At 37.3% G+C, this 24,976-nt stretch overlaps 1 long non-coding RNA gene across 1 annotated transcript; it reads right to left on the bottom strand.

Moving 5' to 3' along the window:
- Positions 1-343: 343 nt before the first annotated feature.
- On the bottom strand, positions 344-24,525 carry LOC131223768 (uncharacterized). The gene is made up of 2 exons (XR_009160680.1): positions 24,449-24,525; positions 344-585 (listed from the first exon to the last, which is right to left on the bottom strand). It is a non-coding gene; the product is annotated as an uncharacterized LOC131223768 (long non-coding RNA).
- Between the last annotated feature and the right edge of the window lie 451 nt (positions 24,526-24,976).

Here is a 24,976-nt window from a genome sequence, read left to right as displayed (position 1 = left end):
TACAACATATCAATTGGTTTGAAACTGAAAATGGCCCAATCACGTAAATAGTTTGGAATACTAAATAAGGTGCCAACCATACCAACGATTTCAATCACTAAAAATGTACACAATCATGATAATGAAACAATCGTATGGATAGTTTGGATCATTGAAAATTAGCACAATCATAGAAACTATTCTCCTTCATATAAATGAAAAACTATTCACATGATTCTAATAGTGTATCTTTAAAGTAATTGACTAAAAATAGCAAACCATTGAAACAAGCAAAGGCAAACAAACATGATGGACAAGTATAAAAAAAAATAATAATAATAAGTACAAATGTTGAATCATCACAAATGGTAACTACATGGTATTATAACTAAAAAGGAAGAACAGAGTCTTCACATATCAACCCCCAATATAATCAAATAAGATCCCTAAAATTCAAAACAATAATTCCATGATCAATTAATAACAAGAAAAGTGTTAAGAAAAATCTCACTCATAGAAGAATTAAAACCCTGATGAATATGATGGAAACCAACAAGCTTCATCGTTCTCTTAGTAAATCTAACAAAACTCTTGAATGCAAAGAAGCTGAAACATTAAAAAATAAAAAATAAAAAATGGTGTTGTTTCGAACAAGAAACAAAATGTGTTTTGATTTGGGAGATTATCTTATTTAAACATAGCAGAGAAAGAGTATTTAAAACGATCATAACACTTTATTAACGCTGAGTTCATTTACATCCTTCTAGTATCCCTTGATTCTAACATAGATTACTTGGAATAAAGGAATTATTATGAGTTCAATTGTCATAGTCAAATATTAAATCCGGCAACATCTCGTCAGTGATTTCAGTCATCTCCTAGGACTTAGGAGGAATATGCTTTTCTGCTGATTACTCTCCTCTAAACTAAAACAGAAGGAACTTGAAGACTTCAACTATTTCAGCAGCATAATAGCCCCTTATCTTCACAGACTGCAGGGCAATCTGGTTGCGCGGACCCGCGCAACGGACATTGGTTGCGCGGGGCTGCGCAAACCACCGTAGCCTTCTCTCTCACCTTCGATCTTCCTCCTTGCTCCGCTTCCTTTCAAAAATGTCCAGTCCTCCCAAATGAAGGTGGGGAGGGGGTATTTATAGGCCCTCGCACGTGTGGTACCTCGATTTTGGCACCATGGGATCTGCCTTTCAGTGTTTAAGACCTTTTTGTAAAGAATCACTCCTAGAACTCATTGTGCGGACCCATGCAATGCCTATTTTGGTTGCGCGATCCTGCACAATGGATTTAAGACCTTTTTGTAAAGAATCACTCCTAGAACTCATTGCACGGACCCGCGCAATGCCTATTTTGGTTGCGTGATCTTGTGCAACAGATATCCGTTGCGCGGACCCGCGCAAACCACCCTCAAGTCACTTCATTCTTCTTTATTAATTCTCTTTCTCAATTTCAATCTTCCTTTACTTCACCCCTTCATCATTTTTATGTCTCAACAAATGCCCCCTTGATCCTTTCTTTGTTTCCCTCAAAAATTAAAGAAAAAGGATCAAAATGATCCCCTTTTACAGGGCTTGTGCGGACCTACGTAATGAAAACCTACGCAATGTACTCAGTCATACATACTATAAATATCCCAACCCTTTAGTCATTTCCCACGCATTTGTACTGTAGTGAACCTCTGTTATTTTGTGATTTTCCGTGTAATGAACTTCTGTTTGCGCAAAGTCTTCTGGCCCTTGGCAGACCTGCATAACTGATCTTGATTGCCCGAGTCTGTACAACTAGAATTTTGAAGATACTCCGACATATGACTTTTCTTCCCTCCAAGTATTTTTGAGATTTAAAACTTCTTTTCACCCTGGCCCATTCTCCAGCCTCGTCTTCTAGAGGAAGGAATCATCCATCCTCTCTTAGACAGAAGCAACCTCTTCTTTCTTGAGAGATTGCCCTGGAGTACAGGGAGATTCACAATCACAGGCCTGTTGTCTATCTGTGATTTTTACAGTGCTTGGGCCCGCGCTGTCATTTGGAGACATACTGCCATACTAAGGCAGATTACGTTTTCTAACTCAATCATAGCCACATCGGAACACTTTTGCACAGATGTTACTATTCTCAAATGCTTTCTTGATCATTGGTCTCCAACCACTAACTCATTTCATCTTCCTTTAGGTGAAATGAGCATCACTTTATGGGATCTGTTTTGCATAACAGGTCTTCCCATCATGGGTGATATCTTTGACGCGTATATACCCTCTATTGAAGAGCTTGCTCTTGCATCTGTAGAAGGAGGTGTTTCCAAAATTTCTAAAACTACCCTTGAACTCTTTAGTGCACTGACTGCCTTCCCTCATCCTAATCGCATCTCCTCTCTTGAATGGTTGGCTCACCTTTCTTGAAGACTGCAGTATATTCCTTTCCACTCAACTTCTTTTCTTCATAAGCCCATTCTTTACATGATTTCTAAAACTACCCTTGAACTCTTCAGTATTGCATTTACATTTTGACAGCTTTGCAGGCCACAATCACTCAGAACTTAAGGACATTAGTAAGAACATGGAGCATTCTGCAGAATATAGTCCTTCCTATGAATTAGCCACCTTTCTTGTTTACTAGTTGAGCTTGGTGATATTCCTTGATCCCGATCAAGCGGATACCATTAGGCCTCCGTTCTTCATGGTTGTAAGAGCAATGGCCGAAGGCCAGAAATATTCACTAGCTCCTTTAGTTCTATGTTCTCTCTATTGCGCTTTCGGAGACGTTATTTATGGTTCAAAAGATCCTGTTCCTAAAGCCTTTCCTGTCTGTGCTCCTTGGCATTTCTTCATAGGTTGGCTAGGAGTATACTTTCCTTGGACATTTGCTAACTCTGAAAGGGCATACTTGAACTCAGCTACCTTGAAGACGTGGACGCTATTGATGATGATTCCCTCTCCTTCAGTGAACATTCCTTCCTTGTTTCCATCAGATCCAGTACTCTTCCATGGAGAGAAGGTAGTGTATTATGGCGCGACCCATATTTACCCACGTAGGTTTGCTCGCCAATTTGGCTTTGATCAAGCCGTTCCTGAGACTCGTGATAATTTCATAATTCCTTAGGGATTATCAGAAATATTTGGGTATCGGTTATTTTGAATAAACGAGTTCTCCCCCCTTTCCAGATCAACTTGGTACAAGGATCTCTTTAGAAGACGTCATTTATGAAGTAAAACATGCTGATGTTCTTGAAGGATGGATAGCTTTCGGTATTCCTCCGACGAATCTCATAAATTCTCTGCAAAGAATGATAATCCCTTACAGTTCTACCTTCCTCCACCTCTACAGATATTATGCAATAATTCTCCTTTGTCAGAAAAGCAGGAAATGTCAGGACATCGTTATCCGTCTCAGAAGGATAAGCACATTATTATCGAAGACTCATCTCCGTCGGAAGAATAACTATATTCTGAAATATTTGACTTTAAGTTAAAAGACACCAAACATTGAATATTTTGCTCTGACTTAATACAATTGTGGTTCTACTTTGCATATGAAACTTCGTGATTCCTGTCACCAAACATACTTCCATTATAAGAATATATGGCCATATATTCTTATAATCTTAGTATTATATATATATATATATATATATATATATATATGTTTTTTTTATTCCTAACCCACATTATCGACGACATTGCAGTATTCATAAATTTCCAATTCATGACAAATTTCAAGCATATTTAGCTATGCAGTAATCTTAACATAACATCTAATAAGGAGCTAATCACAACACTTAGCATTTTTATGCTTGTCAGTACGGGACTTCCTATATGATTTTTGATTTAATTGGCGGTGCTAAATTTCAATTTCGTCAGTTACGTTTAAGCTCTTGAGTAGTGGAGCCCGATCTCACGTGATGGCCTCTGTAACTCTTACGAGTTCACTGGACTTCTCACAGCCTAGGGAGTTCACAAACCGCGATCCATCAGAGGGGCCCAATGAAGCTACCGGGGCCGTGAACTTGGTTGGAATTACGCACAGGGGTGGCCGCAGTAACTCTCTAGAGTTCACAGGGTGCACAAGGCGACCTTTAGGGTACCAAATCTAGGGCCGCCAGTCCGTCAATGAATAGGTTTAAGCCCTTCCTCATGAGTTAGTAATGAAATCAAACCATAGATCTGGGGGGTCTTACGCATGGTTAGCCTATCTAAAGCTCACACTGTGGCCCTCATTTTCTTCGTCTGCAAGGTCGAGCCCATTCACGGGAGGGTATTTCCTCCATTCCCCGTGACACTACCCGAAAACTATACAGACAGCATGGGGGTTACACGTGACTGGCCGTTGAGGACTTTTGGCCCTTATTTTTAGACTTTTTGTCACTGGCTCCGTCAGCTGCCCGCATGGGTATGCGTATGATGGCCTTCACGGGCTTTTTAGGGCAACTGGCTTCTCACCGCTGCCCGAATGGAGAAAATGATAGGTCTTATACGCGATTGGCCATTGGCTTGACTAGGCTGCCTTAAAATGCCTTAGAAGACATAGGTATGATCAGTTATTGTGAGAATGATAGACATCTCTGACTAAAATTGACACATCACCACTTCTACTAATATCTTTAATTATACCCGTCTGTCTGTCTGTGTTGTTTATAATATACCAGCTTGGTGATGGTATCAATTTTAGACAGAATTTTGTAGGGCTCACTTGATGATGGTGATATTCACTTTCCTTTTGCAATATTTGCTATTACATAGTCTTGATATGCTCGCGAACTTCTTCTATATTCATTCATCTTGCCCCCTTTTGATACAGAATCATTATTCTGATAATTTTTTGGAGCAAAATCTAAAGTATTTTTATGGACGGTATCTCTTAAGGAAGAGAGCATTAACCGGTATACTGATTCCTTGCCCATCTTGATCCACAACTCTATATGCTCCATTGGAGTATACTTCTTTTATTATATACGGGCCATCCCATTTAGGTTCAAACTTGCCCCCTGATCGACGGGTGACCACGATAGGTCTTTTCAACATCAGCACGATATCCCCTTTTTTGAAAGAGCGATACTTGACTCGTTTGTCAAAGGCGGCTGATATTCTTGCCTGATACATTTGTAATCGTTGTTGGGCAGCTAGACGTTTCTCATCAAGCAAATCCAGCTCTTTTAACCTTATTTTTTATGTTTTCATCATCGGTTATAGACTGGTGTACTGCCACTCTTAGTGACGCTACTTGTATTTCAATTGGGATCACTACTTCCACACCATAGATTAGTGAATATGGTGTTGCTCTTGTCGTTGTTTGGTGAGTAGTTCTGTATACCCATAATGCTTCTTGTAACCTTTCGTCCCAATCACGTTTGTTCCCTGTCATTGTCTTCTTCAATATTTTGACTATTGTTTTATTAAATGCCTCTGCTGATCCATTGGCTGGTGGATAATAAGGTGTTGAGAACAAATGATGAATGCTAAATTTCTGACACAATTTTCTCATGCCTTTGTTTTTGAAGGGAGTGCTATTGTCTGTAACAATTTTCTTTGGAACACCATGACGGTATATTATCACGTGTCGGATGAAATTGACCACATCCTTCTCTTTAACACTGCATAATGCAACTGCTTCGGTCCATTTGGAGAAATAATCTATCATTGCCAAAATATATTGCTTCCCTTTGGTCGAAGGCGGATTAATAGGACCAATAACGTCAAGCCCCTAACCAGAGAAGGGCCAAGAAGCAACTGACTAATCTAGGTCTTCTGGAGGAACATGTATAACATCTTCATGAATCTGAAATTCATGACATCGTTTCGCATAATATATCGCGTCTTTAAACATGGTGGGCCAATAACACCCCATCCTATGTACTCGATGAAATAAATTTCGACCATCTTGATGTGCCCCACATTCGGCCTACCTCTTGCTCATCTAAGCAACGTAATAGTGTTCCATTGTACGACCTTTTGCACAACACTTCACTGCATATGATGAATCTACTTGACCATTTGTTGTCTCTGCGCGGGTTCTTCCGGCAGGATGTTAAATTTAAGATAATCTATGAAAGGTTGACGCCAATCACCTGTTGTGATCTCTAGACAAGATATAGGAAGAGTTTCGATAGTTTCTTCAATAAATTCTGATGATGGTAAAAATCTTCTTTCTTCTATAGTCACTTGAAGAGGGCTTCGATTTGGACAAGATAGAGCCATTGCCAAGCTGGCCAAAGCATCCACTTTTGCATTTTCTGACCGAGGGATATGTTTGATTTCAACATGGGAAAACTGTTCTAATAACTGTTGTGCCTTCCGACAGTATGGAAAAAGTTCTTGCTTTCTTATCTCGAATTTAGTTATCAATTGATTTATAATCAATTTGGAATCCCCGAAGATATGTAGCGTTCTTATCTTCATTTCTTTAGCCAATTCCATTATGATAATCAGGGCTCTGTATTCAGCCTCATTATTCATACATGCAGTTCCCAATATAAAGGAATAAGGTAGTAAGTCACCTTGGGGAGTAATGAATATCACTCCTGCCCCCACTCCTGATGCTCGAAAAGCACCATCAAAATACATCTGTCATGGGCTCTACGATTCAGCTAACATAACTTGTTCATCTAGAAAATCGTCACTAATGGCCTCAGATTCTACTACAGGGTGTGTTGCAAGGAAATCTACCACTGCCTGCCCTTTTGCTGCTTTTGCTGGTTCATACGTAATAGAATATTCTGAAAGCAACAGCATCCATTTGGCTAATCTTCCGGACAACATCGGTCTTGTCATCAAAAACTTTATCAGGTCGGCCCTCGAAATCAACATTACATGATGAGTTAGACAATAATGTCTCAACTTTTGCACTACAAATATTAATGCCAAACATTCTTTCTCGATCAGGGAGTAATTGCATTCTGCCCCCATTAGGGTCCGGCTTAAATAGTAAAGAGCGGTTTCTTTTCCAGACTCATTCATCTGTGCCAGCAAAGCTCCTAAAGAATGTTCAGCTGCAGACATATATAAAATAAGCGGTTTTCCTTTCACTGGAGCTGCCAATACTGGTGGTTGTTTCAGCAATTCCTTTATCAAATTAAACGCGTTCTAATAGGCTTGATCCCATACAAACTCTGTACCCTCTTTCATTAGATGGGAAAATGGCTGACATCTCCCTGTCAAATTCGAAATGAAATGGCGAATGTATGTCAATTTTCCTTGTAAGCTTTTTAATTCTTTCAATATCTTCGGTGGCGGCATATTTTGAATAGCCTTGATTTTCCCTGGATCAATCTCAATGCCTTATGCCAGACAACAAAACCAAGAAACTTACCGGAGGACACCCCAAATGCACATTTAGCGGGATTCATTTTCAATTGTTTCTTTTTGAGTCGACGAAAGATCGACGCCAAGTGCTCACGATGTTCCTGATGGCCTCCCGACCTGACTACCAAGTCATCGACATAACATTCAATGTGCTTGTGCATCATATCTTGAAAAATGTTTTGCATCGCTCTCTGATATGTTTCCCTAGCATTTTTAAGTCCGAATGGCATAACCTTATAACAGAAAATTCCTAGTGAAGTCCTAAATGTTGTTGCTTCCTCGTCTTCAAGGGCCATTCAAATTTGATTATATCCTACATAACCGTCCATAAAAGACATGACAGCATACTGAGTTGTACTATCAATCAGTAGTTCAGTTATTGGGAGCAAAAAATCATCTTTTGGATAAGCTTCGTTCAGGTCTCTAAAGTTGACGTACACCCTAACTTGTCCATTTTTCTTCCTCATCGGGACAATATTCGATATCCACTTGGGATATTTGACCTCTCTAACAGACCTGACCTTTATCAATTTATTGACTTCTTCTTCAATTAGGGGGACTAGGTCTAGATGAAATCGCCTTTGTGCCTGTTTAACCAGCCTTTTCTCCTTAGAAATATTTAGTCGGTGCAATGCTACGGAAGGCTCTAAGCCAGGCATCTTTGCATATGTCCAAGCGAATACGTCTTTATTTTCTCTAAGAAGTTGAACGTATTCTGCAGATTCTTGTTTAGAAAGGCCGGCGCTGATGGCTCTTCTTTCGTACCCAAGTTTATCTCTTACAAACTGTCTGTCATCGGTTGCCCCCCATCTTCCATCTGCTTCGAAGCTACCTCAGGATGTTTGACTATTTTAGGATTTTCTTCTACTGGCCGCTCAGTTGTAACCATATTTATTGATGACTTTGCCCCCATGTCTTGAAATTTTCTTTACTTTTCCTGGCTGACCCCAATAGGAATTTGCATTCCTCTCCTCTGATTTAGGCTGGTGTATTCTTCGTAGTCAAAACTCATACTTTTCATGGCCTTCTTGCTTGTTTTCTTTCCAATTATTATTTCATCTCTATCTATCATTCGTTGTATTATACATTTTAATGTATGACAATTCTCCGTTGGATGTCCCACTAAGCGATGATAGTGACAAAAATTTTGTTCTCCGATTCTTGTCATATCTTCAGGGCGTTTGGGTTCTGGCAATTTTATTATGTTGGCCTTTAATAGCTGGTTCATCATTGGAATGCCATCTTCTTTATCGAACGCAAACCCTTCATGTGAATTGAGCATCTTGAGTTTTTTATACCTTCTTAGCTAAATCGACCCCTCTTTTCATTTTGGTTTTTCTTTCTTTAAATCTCTTACATCATTACAAGGCTTATCCCGATCATATTGTATTTACTATTATCCTGCTGCGAGCCCCCTGAGCTGTATCATAGAAAAATGCTGGCATTATCCGATTTATTAGTTCCAAAGTATAAGCCTTAGTGGCCAAGTCACGAAAAGTTCTGATGTCGACACTGGTAAGTCCAACTACGAATTCCGTCTTCATAGAGTTTAGACGCATCTTGACTTGTTCATTTTCTTCTAGTAGCTGTTTACACAAAGTTTCCAATGTTTTCCATCTATCTATAAACCTTCCTACTGATTCGCTTTCGCCTTGTCGCACAGAAGTCAATTTAGCAATACTGACATCTTGTGCTGGAGAAAAAAATTAGACACAAAAGCATCTTGCATTTGCTCCCAAGTATGGATTGACCCTGGAGCTAAGCTAGAATACCATCGGAATGCCATCCGTCAATGACGACCCGAACAATCGTAAGCAATACTGTGGTATTGTAGAAAAATTTCTCATGCTGGTAATGAAGTGCATTAAATATTCCTCTGGAGATCCTTCTCCATTAAACTTTTGAAAATTCAGATGCTTGAAATTGGCTGGAAAGGGAATATCATCTACCTCTCTTGGATACGATGTTCGATATCTGAAAGGACCAATAGTTCCACGTTCCTTTTCTATTCTGACAACTTCTTCAACAATTTGCCTCGCCTCGTTTCGCATTATGGCCCTTGTGTCCGGAGTGGACCCTCGTGATTTCGCCCCTTGCAGTTGAGAGTTTTCATATTGACTTCCTTGTCTATTCGTTATGCCTGCCATCGGGAGAGCCTTTATTTGGGCCACATCATGTGCAAGGCTTGCTAAAGCCTCTTTAAGGTTTCTGCACTCATTCATTAGTATTCTTTGTGCTTCTACCATCTCATTCACATAATCCTCTGTAGTGTCATATTGTCTAGATTCGACTTTTCCATGCTTTCGATGCCATCGGTCGATTAAGACGATATAAACATCGGTGAATTTGTCTGGGGTGACGCGAATACTGGCGAACTTGCTATTAATGCTTTACGTTTTTGTTCCCATGTCCATCTGGCCCTTGAAATACCCAAAGCCATTATTGGCTCTTTGATTCTTGGTGAAGGCAGATACATTCTAAGGCTTCTTGCATTTCGTGACCTCGTCTTGCGAGACGTTACAACAGTCCAGCTTCATCACCTCCCAGTGGTTTAGACGAAGCAGATACTACCCCAACTGTCACTCGAATCAGTTGGGGTAGTATTCTATCATGAACCCAGTTGGAGTAAATCGGAAGCAGATTCATTCAATTGTAGGGATTCGAGTTAGGTGCTTCGAGATTTGATCCGATGTGTATTCTATCACAAACCCAGTTGGAGTAAATCGGAAGTTTACTTTCCTCACAGAAGTTGCCATGAGCAGTAGGTTGTAATTGGATGCAGAAACCTTCGAACATGAAACATGATTGTAGTTAGTGGTTAAAGAATTAAACAATCTATCTTAGAGATGAAGGGGAGGCTATTCCCACTGAGAGTCGCCATTTTGGCATCTGAAAGATGCCAAACTACGATGAAAGTTTCATAACGATTTCACTACTAATGTCAAATAAGATAAAAGATTCCCCAGCAGAGTAACCATTTTGTTTCGAACAAGAAACAAAATGTATTTTGATTTGGGAGATTATATTATTTAAACATAGCAGAGAAAGAGTATTTAAAATGATCATCACACTTTATTAATGCTGAGTTCATTTACATCCTTCTAGTATCCCTTGATTCTAAGATAGATTACTCGGAATAAAGAAATTATTATGAGTTCAATTGTCATAGTCAAATATTAAATCCAACAACATCTCGTCAGTGATTTAGTCATCTCCTAGGACTTAGGAGGAATATGCTTTTCTGCTAATTACTCTCCTCTAAAATGGAAAAGAAGGAACTTGAAGACTTCAACCATTTCAACAACATAACAGCCCTTTATCTTCACAGATTGCAGGGCAGTCTGGTTGCGCGGACCCATGCAACAGACGTCGGTTGCACGGGGCTGCGCAAACCACCGTAGCCTTCTCTCTCACCTTCGATCTTCCTCCTTGCTCCGCTTCCTTCTGAAAATCTTCAATCCTCCCAAATGGAGGGGAGGGGGTATTTATAGGCCCTCACACGTGTGGTACCTTGATTTTAGCACCATGGGATCTGCCTTTCAGTGTTTAAGACCTTTTTGTAAAGAGTCACTCCTAGAACTCATTGCGCGGTGCAATGCCTATTTTGGTTGCGCGATCCTGTGCAATGGATTTAAGACCTTTTTATAAAGAATCACTCCTGGAACTCATTACACGGACCCGCACAATGCCTATTTTGGTTGTGCGATCCTGCGCAATGGATATCTGTTGCGTGGACCCGCGCAAACCACCCTCAAGTCGCTTCATTCTTCTTCTTCTTTAATTCTCTTTCTCAATCTCAATCTTCCTTAATTTCACCCCTTCATCATTTTTATGTCTCAACAGGTGTGATTAAAACAATAGATAAAGCATGAGACAAAAGAATAGCCTAATTGAGTTCTTTCAGAGATATATTAAGCATAAAAGAACAATTGTCATTAAAAAAAAAAAACAATTGTCAAAAACCAATGAGGTGCCTATCAAAACTAGATGAAAAAGAAACAAATTTCATTAGGAACATGCCAAGAAAAAGGATTTGTTAAGAAACAAAGTGCATTTTGTCCTCTGCTCTAATTATAAACATATCACTATAACCTAAAACATATATATAGAAAATATGGCAAGCTAGTTCCCTTATGTTGCAAATTGCTAACTTTGAGCATAAAAAGTTGCATTCCTTCCTAAACACTAATAATCACATCACTTAACTAAAAAAATATTAATAGTTTAGTAAGCTAGTTTCCTCAGGTTGAAGAATTGTAAGTTGACTCAAAGCTTGCAAAGATTATCCAACATGCTAAAAAAATTCGCCCAACCTATTTATTAAAAAAAGAGATGTGGCAACCACTCAGTTTGACTTAACATAAACAAATCATGGATGATTTAAAGATTGATTTAGACCACTTAAAAAGAACCACTAATATGAACAATTTAGATCACTCCAAACAACCCAAGCATTTTAAAAGTTTGGCCTAATTGGATCATTTTGAATGGCCCAAGAATTTCAAAAGGATAGCTTATCTTATGAATGGCTTGGTTAATGAAAGTGGGATCATTCATATAAGTAGCTCGCATCATTAGAATCAAGTGATTAACGGTCTGGATTACTATAAAGGAACCAACCATAAGAATGGTTTCTACCAGTAAAAATGGAGCAAGAGATAATAATGGTTTGGATAATTGAAAATAGGCCCATTGTACATGATTCGTGCACTTATCTCAAATGGGTGAAAACACAATTACAGGTCCATCGAGGTTTGTAGCACACCGCCTAATTGAATCACTAGACAAGGGCCTTAACATAATATTCATGGTTGACATTAGTGGCGGACCAATCCAACCAACATGGGCTATAGATCATTTGGTTAGATTAATGAACATAAGCCTTAAAATGTCAATTAATTTAGATGACTAAAAAGGGCCCCAACAATAAGACGAGTTTGGATCACTAAAACAGGCCAAATTATGTAAAGGGTTCGGATAAGTCTGCTTGGATTGTTGAACCATGGACCTTAGGATATTAACTAATTTGGATCACTAGAAATAGCCTCAATAATACGAAGGGTGTGGATCACTAAAATGGCTTGAATTATATTGAGAGTTTCGATCACTTAAAAAGAGTCGGCAATATGAATGATTTGATCGACTCCAACCAATCCATGCATTTTAGAAGGTTAGCTCAATTGGATAACTTCAAATGGCCCAAGCATTTCAAAAGATAGGCCCATCGATTTGGTTAGCAAAAACGGTACCTGCCTAGAGGGTTTCGATCACTAAAAAAGAGCCAGCAATATAAATGATTTAATCGACTCCAACCAACCCATGCATTTTAGAAGGTTAGCTCAATTGGATAACTTCAAATGGCCCACGCATTTCAAAAGATATTCTCATCTTTATGAATGACTTGGTTAGCAAAAATGGGACCTACCTATAAATAGTTTGCATCATTAGAAGTGAGCTACGTGATTAATGGTTTAGGTCACTACAAAGGGACCCAACCATAAGAACAGTTTCTACTAGGAAAAGTGAACCAAGAGATTAATTAATGGCTTGAATAATTGAAAATGGGCCCATTGTGCATGAGTCATGCATTCAATTGTCTCTAATGAGTGAAACCCCAATTACAAATTCACCAAGGGTTATGTCACAAAACAAGCCAAACCAGATGAACGGGTTAGATTGACAGAAACAGACTCTACCATATTAACAGCTTAAATCACCAAAAACTTGTCAATTGTATGATTAGCAAGGTTATTGAAAATGAGCATAATAATTTACGAAGATTACTCCTCCCATAATGAAATTTTGTGCTTGTGCAACCGAACAAAGAGTATAAAACTTTCATTCATTGGCTTAGTAAACAAGGGACTAAGTTTGCTCCAATCAAATGAAGGGGCTTAGATCACTTAAAATAGACAAGTATACGAATGACTTTAATCTTGTGAATAGGTGCACTCATATCAAAGTTTTGTGTGGCTAAAAACAAGGCCAATCATAAGAACAATTTGAATCAGGAATGATTTTTTTTTGTACATGAGGCACCCAAAAATTAATTTGTTAAGCACAAGACTAACTCTATAGATGGTTTGAATTACATAAATGAAGCAATCAAATGAATGGTTTGGATTGAAACAAGTCCAATCATTTGAACAATTTAGAGCAATTAATAAGGGCCCTAGAATATAGAAATATTAACCAACCATTGTGAACCAACTCGATCAAATGAAAGATATGTATCAACTTAACATATCAAGCATGTTGATCAACAAATATGAGCCCAATCATATGAATAGTTTGGATCTACCGAAATGGCCCAATCATATCATATGTTTGGATCGCTAGAGATAAGCCAAATCATATGAGCAATTTAGATCATTGTAAATAGACCTAACCATATTATGGGTTGGGTCAGCCATATGAATAGTTAGAATTGGAGAAAATGAGCCCAATCATATCAATGGCTTAGATCATTCAAATTGGACACTTATGCATATAGTTTTTACCACTGGAAATGGTCTACATGATATTAAGGTTTGGATCATTGAAAACAAGCCCAATTGTGCAAATGATTTGGAATACAAAATAAGCGCCCTATTATAAGACACCACTAAGGATCACTAAAAATTAGCTCAATCGTATAAATAGTTCAGATCATTGAATACTATGCCTACCCTATGAATGGATTGGATCCTTGAAAACAGGCCAATTGCAATTGACCTAGGCACAAAATATCTTGAACAAGAAAAGATTGCAAGTCTAAACTTAGAAGCTAACAAATAGACAATTACGAAGGGAAATACCTCAACGGTCTGCATTTAATGGCAAAAGGTCAAAATATTCTATGAATAAATTCCTTCACTCATAACAATTTTTAGGATGTCGAATCCAATCAATGGTTAGAGCTAGTTACCAATTATTTCCAATGCCCATATAGAGATCAATGCTTATATAAGCGCAAAGAGGGTTAGCAGCATTAGGCCCTGTGCCCATTCAAGTGAGACCCATGGCTCAATTATACAACTTGTTGATCACCAAGGATGGGGCCACAAAAATTGCCCAGATGGGACAATGCTAAGCCTTCGAATGATGGCCACTAAATGGACAATCAAGAGAATAGCATGCAAACATTCATACTTGAAAGATTAGTTGCTAGGATCTTCCACTGTATGAAAGTTTTTAATATTTTTCATTGGATCCCTAAAAATAGGCCAATTGCAATCGACTTAGGCACAAAATATCTTGAACAAGAAAAAATTGCAAGTCTAAACTTAGTGGCTAACAAATAGACATTTGCAAAGGGAAATGCCTCAACGGTCTGCATTCAATGGCAAAAGGTCAAAATATTCTATGAATAAATTGCTCCACTCATAACAATTATTAGAATGTCGAATCTAATCAATGGTTAGAGCTAGTTACCAATTATTTCCAATGCCCATATAGAGATCAATGCTTATATAAGCACAAAGACGGTTAGCGGCATCAACCCTGCGCCCATACAACTGAGACCCATGGCTCAGTTATACAACCTATTGATCACCAAGGATGGGGCCATAAAAATTGCCTAGATGGGACAATGATAAGCCTTCGAATGTTGGCCACTAAATGGACAATCAAGAGAATAACATGGCAAACATTCATACTTGAAAGATTGGTTGCTAGGATTTTCTACTCTGTAAAATTTTTTTATATTTTTTCGATGAACTTTTCACCATGATTAGGACAATAAAACCAATGCTTTAAAATCATCAAAATGTCAGGCCCACATCTCTAACCTAAAGACTCCGAAAGATAATACATATAAGGCAGGGGATCATACAATCCCTCACTTCTCATAAACATACAAAATTCTTGCCCTACTATGAACACCTATTTAGTTCGATGGCATTTCCCAAGGTAAAAAAATTAAAAATTTAATAATAAAAATGAAAAAAGGATTTCAATTGAAGTTATCACCTTTATCCATTGAAATGGCCCATGTCAAAGGTTTGGATCACTAGGAATGGGCCAAATCATATGAATTTGGATCATTGTATAAAGAAACATGATTGTTTGAATTCTGTATCAAATTGAAGAGGGTCCTACAAATTTAAATATGCGTATCACTGAGAACCAACCTCAAATATTACGAATAGAAGGATCAAATTAAAATATCCATTTGGATGGGTCCTGGAAAGAGGCTTCGCTTCAAACATATGGTGAGTTTAGATCATTGCAAGTAGCACGAATCATACGATGCATTTGAATCGCTGAATGGGCCGAATCATATATAAGAAGTTCAAATCCGCTGAAATGGCCCATCCAAGAAAAGTAACTTCAATCATATGATGAGTTTGGATCGTCGAATGAGTTGAATCATATGAACAATTTGGATCCACCGAATGGCCAAGCATGTCAATGTTTTTTATCCATTGAAATGGCCCGTGTCAAAGGTTTAGATCACTGGAAATGGGCCAAATCATATGAATTTGGACTGTTGTAAAAAGAAACTTGACTATTTGAATTGTGTATCAAACTAAGAAGGGTCCTACAAAATTAACGATGTGCATCATTGAGAACCAACCTCGAATATTATGAATAGATGGATCAACTTAACATATCGATTAAGATGGGTCATGGAAAGACTCTTCAATCATATGATGAGTTTAGATCACTAACAGCGACACGAATCATATAATGCATTTGGATCGTTGTATGGGTCGAATCATATAAGAAGTTCAAATCTGTTGAAATGGCCCAAACACGTCAAAGGCATTGAACCATTGAAATGGCCCATGCATGTCAAAGGTTTGGAGAATTAGAAATGGGCCAAATCATATGAATAGTTTGGATCATTTGTAAAGCTGAAGAGGATCCTATAAAATTTAGGACATGTATCAAAGGTTTGGAGCATTAGAAATAAGAAAATCATACGAACAATTTGGATCCACTGAATGGCCCAAGCATGTAAATGTTTTTTATCCATCAAAATGGCCTATGTAAAAGGTTTGGATCACTAGAAATGGGCCAAATCATATGAATTTGGATCATTGTAAAAACAAACATGGTTGTTTGAATTGTGAATGGAACTGAAGAGGGTCCTAAAAAATTAATGATGTAGAACACTGAGAATTAGCCTCAAATATTATGAATATATGGATCAACTTAACATATCCATTGGGATGGGTCATGTAAAGAGGTTTCAATCATATGATGACTTTAGATAACTAACAGCAGAACGAATCATTTGTTGCATTCGGATCGCTAAATGGGCTGAATCATATAAGAACTTCAATTCACTCAAATGTCCCAAGCACGAGAAAGGTTTTGAACCATTGAAATGGCCCAAGCATGTCAAAGGTTTGGATACTAGAAATGGGCCAAAACATATGAACCGTTCAGATCATTTGTAAAGCTGAAAAAAGGTCCTACAAAATTTAGGGCATAGATTAACTTAACATATCCATTGACATGGATTATGAAAAGCAGCATCAATCATATGATGAATTTGGATCATGAAAAGCTAATTCAATCATATGATGAGTGTGGATTGCCAAATGAGCCAAATCCTATGAAGAATTTGGATCCACTGAGTGGCCCACGCATTTCAATGATTTTTATCCATCGAAATGGCCCATGTCAAAGGTTTGGATCACTAAAAATGGGCCAAAACGTATGAATTTGGATCATCGTAAAAACAAACCTAACAGTTCGAATTGTGTATAGAACTGAAGAGAGTCCTACAAAATTAATGATGCGGATCACTGAGAACCAACCTCAAATATTATTAATAGATGGATCAACTTAACATACCCATTCAGATGGGTAATGGAAAGAGGCTTCAATAATATGATGAGTTTATATCACTAAGAGTAGCATGAATCATATGATGTATTTGGAAAGTTGAATGGGCTGAATCATATACGTTCAAATCCGCTAAAATGGCCCAAGCACATCAAAAGTTTTGATCCATAGAAATGGCCCAAGAATGTCAAAGGTTTAGATCATTAGAAATGCGACAATCATACGAAAACTATTGATCATTTGTAAAGCTAAAGGGGGTCCTACAAATTTTAGGGCATGGATCAACTTACCATATCCATTGCAATGGATCATGAAAAGCAATTTCAATCATATGAGGAGTTTAGATCATGAAAAGAAGCTTCAATCGTATGATGAGTCTGGATCGCCAAATGAGCCGAATCATATGAACAATTTAGATACACTATACGACCCAGCATGTCAATGTGTTTTATCCATCAAAATGGCCCATGTCAAAGGTTTGGATCACTATAAATGGGCCAAATCATATGAATTTGGATCGTTGTAAAAAGAAACTTGATTCTTTGAATTGTGTATAAAACTGAAGAGGATCCTACAAAATTAATGAAGTGGATCAGTGAGAACCAACCTCAAATAGTACAAATAAATGGGCTCAACTTAACATATCCATTAGGATTGGTCATGGAAAGAGGCTTCAATCATATGACGAGTTTAGATCACTAAAAGTAGTACGAATCATAAGATGCATTTGGATGGCTGAATGGGCCGAATCATATAAGAAGTTCAAATTCGCTAAATGGCCCAACACATGGTAGGTTTTGATCCATTGAAATGGCCCACGCATGTCAAAGGTTAGGATCAATAGAGATGGGCGAAATCATATGAACAGTTTGAATCATTTGTCAAGCTGAAGAGAGTCTTACAAAATTTTGGGCATTTATCAACTTAGCAGATCCATTGCCAAGGATCATGAAAAGCAGCTTTAATAATATGATAAGTTTGGATCATGAAAAGTAACTTCAATCATATGATGAGTTTGGATCATGAAAAGTAGCTTCAATCATATGATGAGTTGGAATTGTCAAATAAGCCGAGTTATATGAACAACTTGGATCCAATCAATGGCCCAAGCAAGTCAATGTTTTTTATCCATCGAAATGGCCCGTGTCAAAGGTTTGGATCAATAGAAACAGGCCAAATCATATGAATTTGGATCGCTGTAAAAACAAACCTTATTATTTGAATTGTTTATAGAACTAAAGAGGGTTCAACAAAATTAACGATGTGGATCACTAAGAACCAACATTAAACATTATGAATAGATGGATCAACTTAACACATCCATTGGGATGGGTCATGGAAAGAGTCTTCAATCATATGAAGAGTTTAAATCACTAACAGCAGCATGAATCATATCATGCATTTGGATCGCTGAAGGGGCCAAATGATATAAGAAGCCAAATCCCCTAATTTGGCCAAAGCACGTCAAAGGTATTGATCCATTGAAATGGCCAAAGCACGTCAAAGGTTTGGATCACTAGAAATAGCCCAGATCAAATGAACAGTTTGGATCATTGGTAGAATAGAAGAGTGTCCTATAAAATTTAAGGCATGGATCAACTTAGCATATACATTGCCTTGGATCATGAAAGGCAGCTTCAATCACATGATGAGTTTGGATCATGAAAAGAAGCTTCAATCGAATGATGAGTTTAGATCGCCGAATGAGCTGAATTATTAAAATAATTTGGATCCACTGAATGACCCAGCATGTCAATGTTTTTTATCCATCAAAATGGCCCATGTCAAAGGTTTGGATCACTATAAATGGGTCAAATCATATGAATTTGAATCGTTGTAAAAAAGAAATTTGATTCTTTGAATTGTGTATAAAACTAAAGAGGATCCTATAAAATTAACGAAGTGGATTAGCAAGAACCAACCTCAACTTACCAAATCCATTGCCTTGGATCATGAAAAGCAGCTTCAATCATATGATGAGTTTGGATCATGAAAAGAAGCTTCAATCGTATGATGAGTTTGGATCGCCGAATGAGCCGAATCATATGAACAATTTGGATCCACTGAATGACCCAGCATGTCAATGTTTTTTATCCATTAAAATGGCCCATGTCAAAGGTTTGGATCACTATAAATGGGCCAAATCATATGAATTTGAATCATTGTAAAAAAGAAATTTGATTCTTTGAATTGTGTATAAAACTGAAGAGGATCTTACAAAATTAATGAAGTGGATCAATGAGAACCAAACTCAAATATTACGAATAGATGGTTCAACTTAACATATCCATTGGGATGGGTCATGGAAAGAGGCTTCAATCATATGACAAGTTTACATCACTAACAACAGTACGAATCATATCATGCATTTCGATGGCTGAATGGGCCAAATCATAGGAGTTCAAATCCGCTAAATGGACCAACAAATGAAAGTTTTTGATGCATTGAAATGGCCCAAGTATGTCAAAGGTTAGGATCAGTAGAGATGGGCCAAATCATATGAACAATTTGAATCATTTGGAAAGCTGAATAGGGTCCTACAAAGTTTTAGGCATGGATCAACTTAGCAAATCCATTACCAAGGATCATGAAAAGTAGCTTTAATAATATGATGAGTTTGCATTATGAAAAGTAGCTTTAATCGTATGATGAGTTTGGATCACGAAAAACAACTTCAATCGTATGATGAGTTAGAATTGCCGAATAAGCCGAGTTATATGAAAATTTTGGATCCTCTGAATGGCCCAAGCATGTCAATGTTTTTTATCCATCGAAATGGCCCATGTCAAAGGTTTGGATCAATAAAAATGGACCAAATCATATGAATTTGGATCGCTGTAAAAAGAAACCTTATTATTTGAATTGTTTGTAGAACTGAAGGGGTTTCTCCAAATTAACGATGTGGATCACTGAGAACCAACCTCAAATATTATGAATAGATGGATCAACTTAATATATCCATTGGGATGGGTCATGGAAAGAGTCTTCAATCATATGATGAGTTTAAATCACTAATAACAGCACGAATCATATCATGCATTTGGATCGCTAAAGGGGCCTAATGATATAAGAAGTCAAATCTGCTAAATTGGCCAAAGCACGTAAAAGTATTGATCCATTGAAATGGCCCAAGCATGTCAAAGGTTTGGATCATTAGAAATAGGCCAGAGCATTTGAAAATTTTGGATCATCGGTAAAGCAAAAGAGGGCCCTAGAAATTTTACAGCGTGGATCAACTTACAAATCCATTGCCTCGAATCATGAAAAGCAGCTTCAATCATATGATGAGTTTGAATCATGAAAAGAAGCTTCAATCTTATGATGAGTTTGGATCACCGAATGAGCCAAATAATATGAACGATTTGGATCCATTGAATGACCTCGCATGTCAATGTTTTTTATCCATCAAAATGGCCCATGTCAAAGGTTTGGCTCACTATAAATGGGCCAAATCATATGAATTTGGATCTTTGTAAAAAGAAACTTGATTCTTGGAATTGTGTATAAAACTGAAGAGGATCCTACAAAATTAACGAAGTGGATCAATGAGAACCAACCTCAAATATTACGAATAGATGGTTCAAATTAACATATCCATTAGGATGGGTCATGGAAAGAGGCTTCAATGATATGACGAGTTTAGATCACTAAGAGCAGTACAAATCATATGATGCATTTGGATGGCTGAATGGGCCGAATCATATAAGAAGTTCAAATTCGCTAAATGGCCCAACACATGGTAGGTTTTGATCCATTGAAATGGCCAAAGCATGTCGAAGGTTGGGATCGGTAGAGATGGGCCAAATCATATGAATAGTTTGGCACATTTGTAAAGCTGAAGAGGGTCCTACAAAATTTTGGGCATGGATCAACTTAGCAGATCCATTGCCAAGGATCATGAAAAGCAGCTTTAATGATATGATGAGTTTGGATCATGAAAAGCTGCTTCAATCATATGATGAGTTTGGATCATGAAAAGCAGCTTCAATCGTATGATGAGTTGTAATTGCCAAATAAGCCGAGTTATATGAACAATTTCGATCCACTAAATGGCCCAAGCATGTCAATGTTTTTTATCCATCGAAATGGCCATGTCAAAGGTTTGGATCAATAGAAACAGCCCAAATCATATGAATTTGGATCATTGTAAAAAAGAAACCTTATTATTTGAATTGTTTATAGAACTAAAGAGGGTTCTACAAAATTAACAATGTGGATCACTGAGAACCAACCTTAAATATTATGAGTAGATGGATCAACTTAACACATCCATTGGGATGGGTCATGGAAAGAGTCTTCAATCATATGATGAGTTTAAATCACTAACAACAGCACGAATCATATCATGCATTTGGATCGTTGAAGGGGCCTAATGAAATAAGAAGTCAAATCCGCTAAATTGGCTAAAGCATGTCAAAAGTATTGATCTAGTGAAATGGCCCAAGCATGTCAAAGGTTTGGATCACTAGAAATAGGCCAAATCATATGAACAGTTTGGATCATTGGTAAAGCAAATGAGGGTCCTACAAAATTTAGAGCATGGATCAACTTACCATATCCATTACCTTGGATCATGAAAAGCAGCTTCAATCATATGATGAGTTTGGATCATGAAAAGAAGCTTCAATCGTATGATGAGTTTGGATCGCCGAATGAGCCGAATCATATGAACAATTTGGATCCACTGAATGCCCAAGCATGTCAATGTTTTTTATCTATCAAAATGGCACATGTCAAAGGTTTGGATCACTATAAATGGGCCAAATCATATGAATTTAGATCATTGTAAAAAGAAATTTGATTATTTGAATTGTGTATAAAACTGAAGAGGATCCTACAAAATTAACGAAGTGGATCAGTGAGAACCAACCTTAAATATTATGAATGGATGGTTCAACTTAACGTATCCATTGGGATGGGTCATGGAAAGAGGCTTCAATCATATGACGAGTTTAGATCACTAAGAGCAGTACGAATCATATGATGCATTTTGATGGCTAAATGGGCTGAATCATATAAGGAGTTCGAATCCGCTAAATGGCCTAACACATTAAAGGTTTTGATACAATGAAATGGCCCAAGCAGGTCAAAGGTTAGGATTAGTAGAGATGGGCCAAATCATATGAACAATTTGAATCATTTGTAAAGCTGAAGAAGGTCCTACAAAATTTTGGGCATGGATCAACTTAGTAGATCCATTGCCAAGGATCATGAAAAGCAGCTTTAATAATATGATGAGTTTGGATCATGAAAAGCAGCTTCAATCGTATGATGAGTTTGGATCATGAAAAGCAGCTTCAATCTTTGGTGAGTTGGAATTGCCGAATAAACCAAGTTATATGAACAATTTCGATCCACTGAATGGCCCAAACAAGTCAACATTTTTTAACCATCGAAATGGCCCATGTCAAAGGTTTGGATTAATAGAAACGGGCCAAATCATATGAATTTGGATCGTTGTAAAAAGAAACCTTATTATTTGAATTGTTTATAAAACTGAAGAGGGTTCTACAAACTTAACGATGTGGATCACTGAGAACCAACCTCAAATATTATGAATAGATGGATCAACTTAACACATTCATTGGGATGGGTCATAGAAAGAGTCTGCAATCATATGATGAGTTTAAATCACTAACAGCAGCAGGAATCATATCATGCATTTAGATCGCCGAAGGGTCCGAATGATATAAGAAATAAAATCCGCTAAATTGGCCAAAGCCCGTCAAAGGTTTTGATTCATTGAAATGGCCCAAGCATGTCAAAGGTTTGGATCACTAGAATTAGGTCAAATCATATGAACAATTTGGATCATTGGTAAAGTAGAAGATGGTCCTACAAAACTTCGGGCATGGATCAACTTATCATATCCATTGCCATTGATCATGAAAAGCAACTTCAATCATATGATGAGTTTGGATCATGAAAAGAAGCTTCGATCGTATGATCAGTTTGGATCACTGAATGAGCCAAATCATATGAACAATTTGGATCCATTCCGAGTAAATTTCATTTGGACCAAGCATGTTAAAGGTTCGGATACTAGAAATGGGCCAAATCATATGAATAGTTTGGATCATTTGTAAAGCTGAAAAAAAGTCTTACAAGATTCAATAGACAATAGTTGAAGAACAAGCACGCTATTCTTTCACATAAAAATGCCCATTTAAAAGTCACAAATAACAAGAAGCTAATCCATGGAAAAGCAATCATTATCGTGATTTTTTTCAGAAAAAAGAAGGAAAATGTTTTATTACCTGACCTAACCAACCGAAGGGTGAGTCCATGCCTTCTTCTTAGTCACATGAATAAGCTTACTCTACCAGATAATATGTTAGTTGCACTTCATTGCATTAATTTATAAGGTTACATCCTATTAGAATTTATCAAATAATATAATCAAAGCTATTTACTAGTTAGCATTTAGTAATTTCTTCTAGCATAATTTGTATAAATATAAATAGGGTTGTTAAATACAAGGTAAATTCCAAAAAACCAAAGTTTGCAATTATTTTTTAAAAGCTGGAATGCCTATATGCTCATGTTTGTACCTAATAATATAACTTTACAAACTTTATAAGCTACATGAACAGAGTTTTAAGTCAATCTATAGTAAGCTGCAGAAGTTATAAGACAAGTTCTATAGTTCAAAAAGGTTGCCTGCAACCCTATAGGAATTGGGGATTGGTATATATTTTGAGATAGTGGGTTTAGAGATCCAAAAGGAGTTCCATGGTGACTATCACATAAATTTCCAAAGGGAATCAAATAATTATTACACTTCTCAGTGCAATATAGGTGTACTTCTCTCAGATGAAATAATATAAGCTATTCAAAAACTTTCAAATTTGTCACAAGCATGAATATAATTCTTAGGACCTGTCTATTTTGCCAACTTCCCCGGTAATGTAAAGGAAAATCAAAATTGTCATCATTAAGATTTTAACACTACCAAACCACACGGGAATCATCAGCCAAACACAAATGTATTTAGGAGACAAGAAATGGAATTTGTAACCAATGCACTTTTCATGTAATTACTGTAAAAATTTCAAATCCAAACAGCAACATCGGTATATTTTGGTGACGATTTGACATTCAGGTAATGTAAAAATGCCAATTTACTACCTATAAACCAAACATAGCAATTAGCAATCAAATGCAAATGTTGTCAAGAGGCACGTAAAGTAATTTGTAATTGTTGCACATTTTCTTTACATTACCATGGTAATAGGTGAAAAAACAGGCCCTTAAGTGTGCAGAAATCAGCATTCTTAGTTCTTAGTCTAAGTGTCTAATTATGCATTTCAAAGAATGCTAAAAGAACACCAATGCATAACTGCTATGGCAAAGTGAGTGAATCATATTGATGGAAGCAGCACCTGAAATTATGACAATCGAATAAACATACCATGCTTGTAGAAATATCCCCCATAGATACCAAGGAACCAACTATAATAGATCACCGATACTAGATTCTATAGGAAGGTTCAATATAATTGCAGCAGTTTCTATAGGGTTTCTCCTCAAATAAATTTTGATGAATGCATCCTCAACAGCTGCATTGATAGATTTGTTCTGGGAAAATACCTATAGAAATCCAATGCAAACACACCCCTTAAATGCTTGCCAAGATTCCTTTGGAAGTCTAGAAGAATTGTAACAGAAATCAAAGATGATGCTTAAGTGGAAACATTTGGAGACAGGCCTCAGAGCCATCAATTTGGAACTGTCTGCACCTCATCAGCAAAAGAATCATGTTCTCAACATAGTGGCAGAAGATGACGCCAGCAGTTGGACCAGAGTCGGCGTTGTGGAGGATATGCACTTTGAGAACCTCAAACCTATCTCAAGTGATGTAACCAAGGCCCTAGTTTGCTCCAGGTTCCCAAAATCCAGAGTGGAAAAAC

Source organism: Magnolia sinica, chromosome 13, assembly GCF_029962835.1.
Source record: "Magnolia sinica isolate HGM2019 chromosome 13, MsV1, whole genome shotgun sequence".
Lineage (NCBI taxonomy): Eukaryota > Viridiplantae > Streptophyta > Magnoliopsida > Magnoliales > Magnoliaceae > Magnolia > Magnolia sinica.
The sequence above is the reverse complement of the archived record's forward strand: the minus strand, read 5'-3'. Positions and strand labels throughout refer to the sequence as shown.